The following is a 12137-nucleotide window of genomic DNA, read 5'->3' on the forward strand; positions in this document are numbered from 1 at the left end:
CATTGCCCTTTGTCCTATCAGTACACACCCTTGTGAAAAGTCTCTCCCTCCTTTTTATCAGTCCCCTTTAAATATTGAAAGGTTGCAATTAGGTCACCCTGAAGCCTTCTCTTTTCCAAGCTGAATAAACCCAATTCTTTCAGTGTTTCCTCACAGGAGAATTGCTTCATCCCCTTAATCTTCCTGGTGGTTCTCCTCTAACGGGTTCATGTCCTTCCTGTGCTGGGGACCCCAGAGCTGGATGCAGTACTTGAGATGTGGTCTCATGAGAGTAGAGTAGAGGGGAAGAGACACCTCCCATGAACTGCTGGCTTTACTTAGAGTGGGAAGTGTTTTGGTCCCACAGTCCCCATACTGCTTTCCACCCACTCAAGAGGTATGGGAACAGTTTGCCAATATCTTATTGCAGGGTTGAGTGTGAGTGCATCCCTTAAGGAAAGCTGTTTGGAGGTTCTACCTTAAAGAGATCAGAGCTACCTGGAGTATGTGTGGTGGCTTGCAACCAATGAGAGGCTGTGGTGTATGTAAGGTGAATTGGTTAACCAATAGTGTCATGGCATGTTAGATGTGAGAGTGCATAAAAGGTGTGGTTATTACTGCGTGAGAGTCAGTCAGATCTAGGTCTACTAGGATGTGAGGTGATGTACTAGGAACTAATAGGAACTAACTACTTCTACTATGAGCTATGAAGAGCTGTCTGTTAACCTATCTTGAATAAACTCCCTAAGTTGTGAGCCTTCTGATCAAGCCTTCTGACGACTGCTGTGCCTGAGCTCCCCCTATATCTTATTACCTTAACCGCAAAATGGACTCTGTAGTACTGACGTAGGGGCTAGTTACTGATAAAGCCTTAGTATGGCACAGTTAACAAAGCAATTAATTACACCGTCACTAAAACCCTGCCCTCCTTAGCCTGTTGTTCATAGCACTAGTAGTAACTCATTGATCCTAAATGAGGAGGTCCAAAATGTTTTCATAAATGTATCTGTCATTTCAGCAACTGAACCCAACTTGTTATTTCAGTCTGTGTATATTCTTGATTTCTAGGCTTAAAGGCTTGAAAAGAAAATGGAATTGGTGGCCTAATAAAGTCTTTTCCAGATTAGTTTTTCTGTAATTCTTCACTTCAGCTGCTGTGATCATCAAAGGACCCCATTTTATTCAACTCTTTCTGAACTGAGCATATTTCAAGAAATATTTTTGAGGGTATTTTCCTTTGCTGTCCTATTCTTCCTTCCTTTTCCTCTTCAGAGCTACTTTCAGACTACTGGAGTAATTACAGATTATCACCCAGGCTTCCTTCACAAGAATATCTTATCTTCAGTTTATGCCACAGCTTGAAAAACCTGCATCTTGGCTAAGAGTATGTTGTATGACAATTCTGAATATGTTATTTGCTTTAGTCTTTCAAGACAGTTTAGATGTGTTTAACAGGCACTCAGGTGGTACATTTTCTATTAGATTTAAGACTTGTAAAATCCATTTACATTTCATGCCTTAAGTCCACGGCTCGATCTAGGTTAAGCTTTGGCTCTGAAAGTGTTTTGTGTAGCTGAAGGCTGACTGGGGAACTGTATTATGCAATTTGAAGTTTGATATTGTGATCCAAGTGAGCAAAATCACATTTAAGTGCTAGTTGAGATAATCTAGCAAAACAACTGGACACTATTTCACCAGCTTCCTGTTTCAATTACTTGGAGATAAATGGCTCATTATTATAAGAAAAACTGTCAGTCAGAGCAAAAGGGGATTTTCAAGATCTCCATCTCTGCCAGGTTTTTTATTGGGCAGTCAATTATATGTATAATTTAATCCTTACCCACACAGTGTTTCTGAGAAGCAGCTTGGGGATTTTTTTGAAGTTTCAGGTTCAGATAACAGCCAACAAATTTATGAATCTCCTTAACTATTTCCCCATCTAAGTTCCTGAGTTTGTAATTCCCTTACTGAGGAACTGTAAGTAATACAAATGAGATTCTTTTTATGTGTATGTACTGTTTGTTCTTTAAATGCATATTAGTAGCTGTTTGTTACTCAAAGGTAAGGTGGATTTTATCATGTTTTTATCTCTCTTCCTCTTTACAACAGGTTTTAATCAACTCAAATAATTTGTTCCCACTATACCTCATGTCAAAGTTGGTGACCTCACATTTTCTTAGGCCTATTAGACTTTTAGAAACACACATTTCATATTCAGGTTTGCAAGGGAACTTGCAAGAAAGGGTGGAGAGTGGAACTACAGGGTGGGGGCAGCGTGAGGCAGAAAAGTCCTTTCTTCTATGAATAGGTCCATCTTTCACAAATGGGTCTTCACAGTGTCTTTCAAGCTGTGCTGCTTCCCAAATTTACACTTCTACCTTTTCACTTCTTACCCTTTGATACTGCCTTATGAAAAACATATTTGCAATTAGTAAACCAATTTTATTAAGAGCCCTAGTTAGAGCAGACAGGTCCAGCTATTACTGTGTGGGTGTAACCGAAACTGTGTATTCTACACCCTCTAGATAATTTCTAACAAATTGCTAATAATTGATTATTTGCAGCAGCTGCCCAAGGCACACCTGACCCCTCAGGCTACAAGTTGGGTGTTAGAGAACCCTGTGAGATAAGATCTTCTCACCAATGATTCAGGTGTGGTAACTCCCCTCCGGGGGAGGCATTCTCACCCAGCCTGAGGGGTCTTGTCTGCTAATGGGCCATTAAGGAGTCAAAAAATAGCCCATGATTCACAGAGTAAATCACCCATTGTCAAATTCCTTGCCCTGGGGGAGGTACTGGCATTTCCACCTGAACCAGAGGGTATATAATCTTGCGGTTTGAAGACTTCTGAGACCACTTGTCATATCCACAGGAGGACCAGAACCTCGACAGGACTGCAACCACCACTCTTGACCAGACTGCGACCATCATCTGCACCAACAGGTTTTCTCCTTTCCTTCTACTTTGCAATCAGGTGGACCACATGGGGCTCAGCACAGGGGCTAATGAACACCCTTCTGTTTGTGCCCCAGGGAATGGGGTTATACTTCTGGGGTTTTGTGGGTTAAAACCAATTTCTCTTTGTATCATTGCATTTATTGTAATATTTTAATTACATTGAAACTCTGATCTTTAATCTCTTTTTGAGTTGGGTTTATTTCTCCTGCTGGTTTACCTTTAAACCAGCACTTTAAGTTAATTAAACAAATATATTCAATACAGAAAAATTATACTTGTCCACAAAAGTTACAAGAACCATATGTATTTAAAGCAGCAAAGTGTACCTGAAAGCTTAGCCAAGGTAATAGAAAGTGTACTAAGTCCACGGTTCAGAAAAAAATGCTTTTTCTTTCAAGTTTTTCTGTGGAATGTGGATTTATGAAGTCTTTTTGAACCCATATGTTAAGGCTGGGGACAGATGAATAGGTCATTGACCAGCCTCTGGCCTAAGGCCAAGACAGCTGAGCAGGTTGTGAGAAACTACTGGGCATGTCATGAGAAGACTGCTGTGTGTAACAATCAACAGTGTGATGCATTAAAAACATTCATTCTGTCATCATAAAGAATAGATGGGCTGTACAAGTTATTATGGGGGGTTTTATGAGGTACAGACAAACTTTACAGAGACCTTAAGGGGAATATCAGGGAGCAGATATGAAGAAAGTATCAGAAATACTAGATAACTGTCTCACAACTAGCACCAGTGGGGGAGAAGCAATTGGAGTGAATGTTTACTTAGGAAAGAACAAGTGTGTTAAAAAGGAAAACTCTGAGTGGGGGTAACAAGAGAACATAAAGGGTTAGAAATCAAATCATAGGTCTGTTTTGGGGTCTATGTTTGACAGTCCTGCATTTTGGAACTGAGGAATAAACCCGCTGTTTCCACTGTGCTTGTGTCTGACTTGCTTTTGCAGTCAGAAAGTAATGGGTGTCATTTCCACAATGACAAAGAGCCACAGCAGCTTTCATCCTGCTATTGGGGAACAACTGGAGGGTGCTATCTGACATCTTCACCCTTCCACAGCCCCATCGCAAACTTCCTCCTAACACTTGTGCTTTCTACAAAATTTCATAAATCATGGCTTGTGAATTATTACACTTTTCAGTAAATTCTTTGTAACTATTGTTCCTTAATACCAGAGATTTCTTCTGTCTCTTCCTTGATTCACTTTGAAGCAAAAAGAGGGAGTGTAGAGACAGTGGCTATGACTAGGAAAAGTAAGACTTGAGAATTAAGCTCTATTGCTGTTCCACCTGGGACATTCTGAGGTCCATGTTGATTTCGAAATCAAACTGGAAGTCTCTCACTTGGGAGGAGTGATCTTCCTATTTTTCACTATGTGAAAAAATAACTATTTTTGATAGAAAATTTCATTATGCAGCAAATAGCCACAAATGAGGTCAGAATAAGGAGATATACTTAAACCATTTATTTGCTTAGGAAATAACTCATTTTTCCCGTTTGTTTTGCTTGAGGATGTTATTGGATACAGGCTACCTACAGCTATGGAGAGTTGTGCTCACGAAGTGAAGCAATTTGAGGGCTGTCCAAAGTACAGCCATTTAACAGTCTGAGGAGCCATTTCCTACAAGCCTGTTTAAAGCTTAACAGTTTTAACATAGGAAATTGCTGAAAAAACCTACAGGCTCTGAAACTCAACTTAAACCTGCTAAAAAACAGCATGAAAATTTTTCTCCATTGTGTTTCTTCTTGTAGACTAATGATCTAGAGTAAGGCTGTGAGGGCTAATGAACACATGATGAGACTTGTATAGGATATCAAAGCCAGTGCGACCCACATACATCTAGCTCTAGCACTGTAACTCAGATCAGAAAAAAAGGTATTGATACTATCTGGTTCAATTGCTACAAGCTTAAAACTCATAAGTGTTAATGAAAGTTGGTGTATCAATGAAAGACACACTTCTGCTGTCTGAAGTTGCTTTTCAGAACTGCACTGGAAATGTAAAACTATCCATGGGAAATTCACATCCCACTAGCCAGTGGAAATATGGAGCATAACTTGGTTCTTCACACCATTAGTTTGTGACAGCTCTTCCCACAGCAGGCAGTAGTAGACATGGTCAAAGACAGAAATGTTATGAGTAATAAAAGTGATTTCATCAAGCAGTGGGGTAGCTTGTATTACAGTATTAGTTATAATATTCTTCTCTCTTATAAGAAAGGCTGGTTGTTGTCACATATGCAGTGTTTTCTAAACTAGCAGGTATGTACCTGCAGGATCTTAGAACGAGTTTTGACAGTTGCATGGCCCAAAGATATGACATATCGAGGGGTCATTCCCTGGTGTTCACAGTGGCCTGTCTGAAGTTCCTGCTTGTGAGATCAGCAGGTTAGTGTTACTATGGGCTACTACTGACTCATCACTTTTACTAACTGAATGAGTGAGATGACTTTGCTTGAATGATGGTCTAAAAAGCCTGATGAGAAAAGAGCTGGGAAACAGATTTCAGTTCCTCTCAGGTTCACTTCTGTTTCCCACTAAGAATCACAGAATGGATCAGGTTGGAAGGGACTACAGTGGGTCATCTGGTCCAACATCCTGCTTACGCAGGGTCATCCTAGGGCACATTGCACAGAATTGTGTCAAGCTGGTTCTTGAATATCTCCAATGAGGGAGACTGCACAACCTCTCTGGGCAATCTGGTCCAGTTTGTGGCCACCTGCCTGGTAAAGTTCTTCCTTATATTCAGGTGCAACTTCCTGTGCATCAATTCTGCCCATTGCCTCCTGTCCTATTGCTTGGCATCACCAAGAAGAGCCTGGCTCCATCATCTTGACACTCTCCCTTCAGATACTTACAGACATTAATGAGGTCCCCTCTCTGTCATCTCTTGTTGAGGCTGAACAGATCCAACTGCCACAGCCTATTCTCTCATAAGAGAGATACTCCATGGCCCTAATCATCTTTGTATTCCTCCACTGGACCCATTGCAGTGGTTTCATGTCTCTCTTGTACTGAGAATCCCAGAACTGGACACAGTACTCCAGATATGTCACTAGGGAAGCATTATTCCTTCTCTTAAATGTAGGCATTCTTTCAAGGGGCAAGTATCCTTCTTTGTACCAAACATATATTGCCATATAACCACTCATACAGCATTCATTCTGAATATTTTGTCCCAAAGCTGTGACTCTGGGGTGGATTCTTTCAGAATGCTGCAGAACTTAGTCCTTGATCCTCCTAATTTTATTTCTTTATTTATTTATTAACTACAACGAATAGATTGTTAGTTCAGACACTATTCTGTGGTATGTTTTCATGACCTCATATATAAACTTCCTGCTGCCAAAATACCAGCCGTCACTTAAAAAGCATTATGTGACCTCAGTAATTGTCAAAATACATCTCTGTTTTGCTGAGGTCTGAGTATATTTCCAACCCACGCTTCTCTGAAAGCTATTTAAAAAAATCATTAACTGGATCAGTTAAAATTCACATGCACAAGAACTAAAAATATTCTGCAAGTATACATGGCATACTGTGTCATTGAGTTCCTATCTGGTTCTAGAGGAGGAATACAATGTGAGTTAGACAAAGAAGCTCCATCAAGGCACAGGAGCTTTCAAAAGAAGCTACTGCATCTACAAGATGCACAACTGCACATTCACAAAGCCAGTAGTGGAGCTGTTACCATGAAAACTTTGTAACTGGCCTCTCACTTGACTTGTAGCTACCCAGATGTGACCATCTACGGACAAAGGACCTCTTACAGTATTTTTCAATGGTAGTTTATGGTCTTTCCTTGTATCTTGCATTACACATGGTTGCAAAAATATTTTCAATGTTTATCCCCTGAGACTTGATTCAGAAATACAACAAATTTCTGCCTTCACTGTAGGAGCTCTGAGTAAGGCTGGACAGGTTGCATTAGGTAGAATGACAATAGCATTTTCGTACCTCTCTAGGGCCTTGGCATAGCTACAAGAATGATTGTGAAATACTAAGGACAAATGACTACAGGTGAACAACACACTGATAAGAGAGTTTTCTAGCTGACACTTCTTTTGGTGAAGTTAAAACCACAAGTTATTGGCTCCTCCAGGATCTCAGCCCAGCTTGGGAAATACTTTTCATCCATACTGAGGATTCAGCTGCATGTTTTACGTTTTGGCAATTTATCAGATAGCAATACTGGTATCTTGAACAGCTCCCTGTCAAGAGTTTGATGTGTTATTTGACTAGAATTTATTAAAAGAAATATAATTTTATATTCGTATAATTGCTAAAATTGCATATTCTCTTTTGCATAATCCTTGGAGAATTTAATTATGATTCTCACAGCAGCTTAAATACTTCTGTCTTTTATGACTATCTCTCTACAGTGACAATTTCTATTCCTCAGTTTAAGGCACATGTATAATGCTAAACTTGCTATGAAAATTATTAGTATTATGTCCTTTTTTTGTCTTAGAAACCTGATGTGTAGCATTGTTTTCCTTCAATGGTGCTCCAAATTTCACTTTCTTAGCTAGAAGGCAAAGGAAAAATGTGTTTTATAATTCTGGGAACTTCTGCCAAGAGCACAGAAGTTTTTAAGAAAAGAAACACTAATTCTTGCATGAAGAGTAGTAGTCTTTGGTTAATTTTGCTCAGGTATAATGTAGGATATCCTCCTAAGTATGAGCATTTTGTAGAATGCTTGTGGTATATATGAAAATGCTCATTCTGTCATGTAAACAATGATTTATTTCTAATATTGATACTGTACATTAGGAAAGTGTGATTTACACAGGGAGCCTTCACATTCCCAACTTCAGCATTAGTGAGAGAATGGTAACACAAGCTGCAAGCAGCAAACCCACCTGAAAGGAGTTCCTGAAACTAGCTGCTTTGCAGAGATGAGGAAAGAACTACATTTATGAGTCAAGATAAAGCTCCTTTCTCCCCAGCATTAACATCACTTAATTGAACTATTTAACTTCTTTCCTGATCTGTCAAATCAGGTCTGCACTTTGTATGTACTGAGATCCCTGCTGATAACAAGAAAAATTGCTTCTGCTTGCTCAGGAGAAACTTTCAGAACCAAGGGGTGAAATATTATCCTCCTCCCCCTCATACTCATTCTCTTCCTCCCACACAAACTTGTGCATGATTTCCTCTCATTTATCTTTACTAATTTCCATTTACACTCTTCTACACCCTATCCTGCATTCCTTTTACATACACATATACGGGTACATATCCATGCACACATGTATTTATTTGAACACGAACACATGTAAAATCTCCAATGAGTTGGCCCCTCTCCATATAGCTGACAGGACACTTTTTAAAAGCCCCACTTCCTAACAGATATATTTTCTTTCAGTGGTAATTGTGCTCAAGAGAAAAGAGAAAGCCTAAAATTGAATACATAACAATACAAGTGATAGAAATGTGAATTCCTAAGGTGATGGTTGAATGGAAGAGTCTATACAAAATTAAATTTCAATTTATCATAGAGAAACCTCTATGGAGCAAAGTACTTACAAAGAGCAATATGAAGCCAAAAACATAAAGGGAAAGAAAGAAAATAGCTCAGTTTTTAACATGTTATTTAAAACTCTTTAGGGGAAAATCTTAAACTCTTTCTCTTGAATAAATAATGCAATATGGCAAGGACACCTGAAAGCTGAAACAGAACCCTATCCAGGCAAAAAATATATCCTTTACCATGAAAGAGAACCACTCAGAGACGGTAGTGGTAACGACCAATAAAATAAAGTTGGGGCTTATAAAACACATAATTGCAGTCACAATTAATTATAAAAATTGAAACAGAAGAGTTGCTTTCAGCATGGTGAAGAAAATGTTCATTCCTTCTCAACATACTCACCATAAAATGTTCCCACATACTAATTAAATGCTGTATTTTTTGTGGTTATTTCCCACACAAGCAGAGTTAATTTTTCTGTAGTCTTGGAAAGAAGCTTTGCTCAGGTCTTTTAGTTCTCCAATAAAAAGAATAAACCATTGCACTAGTTATCCCTTCTCTTCCACAGTACTCTGTAATTTTACATAGAATTTTATATTTTTTCTCAGCTGGCTGTGATCACAACCATGAAGGGGTACCAGAGCATTAAACATCTGCTTCAGCTTCCAGAAAAGGAGGGTACAAGGGACATGGAGGTTTATATTTTTTGTGAGAGAAGCCCAGTTAAACAACAGAGCAAGTCAAGGGGCTTAACTCTGGGAGAGCAGATTGGGGAAGAAGACAGACCTTGATGCTGTAGTGGTGAAATTTCAAAATGGTGACCAAATCCAAATAATAGTACAAGCCTCTCAAACGATTACTGATAAACTGTTATAAAAATACAGGTCAATTCCACATACCGGTGTTAGTGAACAGGGTAGATTCCAGCAGACCAGTAGAGATAAGTCTGATGCAGCTCCACAGTCCCTGCTCCTAAAGCAACAAAGCCACACACAGACAGTACAGTACATATATACACCCCATATATGCATATATACACAGCCAGGTACAGAGAGACAGAAACTGAGCTCTCACACAGACACAAAGAGCATCTACAACATCATTCTCTTTCCCTCTCTGCCTGAGCAGGATTGAGGTCTGCTAGTACATATCTATTTGTTTGTACATAAATCCCTCCATCAGCTGCACTTAGATACAATCTGCTCAGTCACTCCTCTTGTCTTTCCTTGACCCATCTTGATGGGTTCACATCTCTACACTGGCACTGGGTCTTTTCTGAGACACATCTGGGAGGGGCTCAGATGGGGTGTCTCTTCCTCTGAAGCCTTAATTTGAGTTCCCTTCCTGCTACAGTGTCCCTCTGCTTATCTGGGTTTGTGAAGATAGGCCTGTGATGAAATAATGGTTCATGTGACTTGCCATCCAGGACAGGGGATTACTTAAGCTCTTCAGATGATACGGCATCCCTGCACGCCTTTGTGGGTGTGCAGATGAGTTTTTATGACATGACTCAACAATCAAGAATGCTGTTTATTAAATATTATGTCTTTTGGGGAAAAAAAAAGAACAAAACAACAACGAGGCAATATGCTGGTTTGGGAATCACTTCCCAGGAACAGAAAGCATAGAGAGGAACTGAAATCACATATATTGTGTAATGCCATGTATGTCAGTAAATGAAGGCTATCCCCTTGAAAAAAAAGATTTCTGGAGACAAAATCCAAAATGTAATTGAGCACAGCACCTCTGGATATGTGTAACAGTGCTGTATATCCAGGAAAGTAAGTCCAGTCAGTAGTTAAAATATACAGACAAAGGTCTGGATTTTTGTAGACTGATCTTTTGAAGGAGTGCAATTACTCAGAGATTTTTTTATTCAATTGAATCTTACTTGAAGAATTCCAGACCACCACAAAAATTAATTATTTGCTCTGTCTTAATCAGAGTAGTTTATACTGCTCACTGTCCTGCAGACTTTATCATCCCTCTATCTAAATTTTGGGTTCACCCTTTATATACAGAGTTGATGTATCCTAAACTTTTACTTTCAGGATTTTTTTTATTAGTTCTTTGCATGAATGAAAGCCTATTCATATCTTAATATATGCATCCTACTATAAATTTTCCCTTGGAAATTAAAATATATTAAAATGCAGCTAATTATTATTTAATCATTGAAAAGAAAGAAACAAATTAGTATTGTTTTTTTAGAAACATGTTTGATTTATGCTTTTCTGACTATTTGCAAGTCTCATTAGGCTCAAAGTTACCAAAACATATAACAAACAAGGATTCTATCATATGTATTTTACGTACTGGTATTGCTGCTTCTCCTTTGCTATTCCATTTCTCAAGAAAATCAGCACTCATATAAAATATAGCTTTCAATGGTATTAAATGTAAGAATTTTCTTGCTTCATCTGGAGCTAGTAAGATGGAGTGATAGGAACACAGAAATCTGAGCTAGTTATTAGGATCCAGATACTTGTAGTAGAATAAAAAATCATGAAATTTGCTTTGAACTCAGTCTAAGTGATTGCTTAAAATTTTGGTATCAGGACTACTATCTGAAGCTGACCCTGGCTCTCTGAATATCAAAAAAATATTTCAGTTTTCTCATCAGTAAACAAGGGGTCACAATATTTATTCAAAATGGGAAAGAGATTACTCAAAACTGCAAGAGTAGTTAGGTGGAGTACTTTCAGTAGATGGTGCACAGTAAGAAGAAATGTCTAGTCCTGTAGTTTGTCTCTGACAACGTCTTGAGACAGATGCTTAAGAGGAAGACACTTTCAGTGCAAAACTGTAAAGACTTGCTTACAGTAGGAATGATAATTATGCCCCACTAGGTCTTGTCTTATGCAGTTTAACATAAAGGTTTATATTTTGTTTGATCAGACAGAGATTATCTCGAAGGACTGAGAAAGAGAGAGAGGTTGTGATCTCCTTATGCTTCTTACTAATGCTATAAACCACAGTCTTTGTATTCATATATAGCTGCATACAGTCTTGATGAATGACATGTTTCAGAAAAAAAAAGAAGTAACTGAGTTCTGTAATTTGAAAGCTTAGTGGAAAACTTGTGGTGCTTCACAGTCATAATTTTATCTGAAGAATTTCCCTTTGCAATAAAAATGGTTGCAATGCATGTAATATCATAAAACAGATGTATGCCTGCACTAAATACCACGTGGAATTGCAAATAAGAAATGTGCAACCAGACCATAAATGTCCCAAAATAATCTTTTCAAAATGATATTTTATCCCTTCCCGGTATCCCTTATATTTAAAGATACTTAACACAAAGCTAAGTTTCTTTAAAAGGAAGAAACTTAAGGGAAGAAATTATATATCAACTAGGCTGTAAAGAATGTAATCCTGTGAAGGAAATTGCAGTGGCAGCTCTGTGGATATCACTGCTAGCACTGTTCCTTCCTAATGTGTAAATGCTACTCAAACTCCTTGAAAAATTCCACAAATCAAACAAAGCAAAGAACCCAGGCAGTTCCATTGATTAAGAGTTTATTTAAAGATCATTTTCTCTGTAAAGTTATACTATATTTAAAAAGTTATAGAAGTCGCTCTTCTGTTATTTATAATTCTTAGATAAGCAATAAAAGGAGGAGAAAGCAAAAAAGATAATTTGCAATCTTAAATTATAAATTGTTAATTTTGAAGCATTCAGGATTCCTAACTAATGAGTCTTTAATTTGAGAATAC

The sequence above is a fragment of the Pithys albifrons genome, chromosome 4 (assembly GCF_047495875.1).
Source record: "Pithys albifrons albifrons isolate INPA30051 chromosome 4, PitAlb_v1, whole genome shotgun sequence".
NCBI lineage: Eukaryota > Metazoa > Chordata > Aves > Passeriformes > Thamnophilidae > Pithys > Pithys albifrons.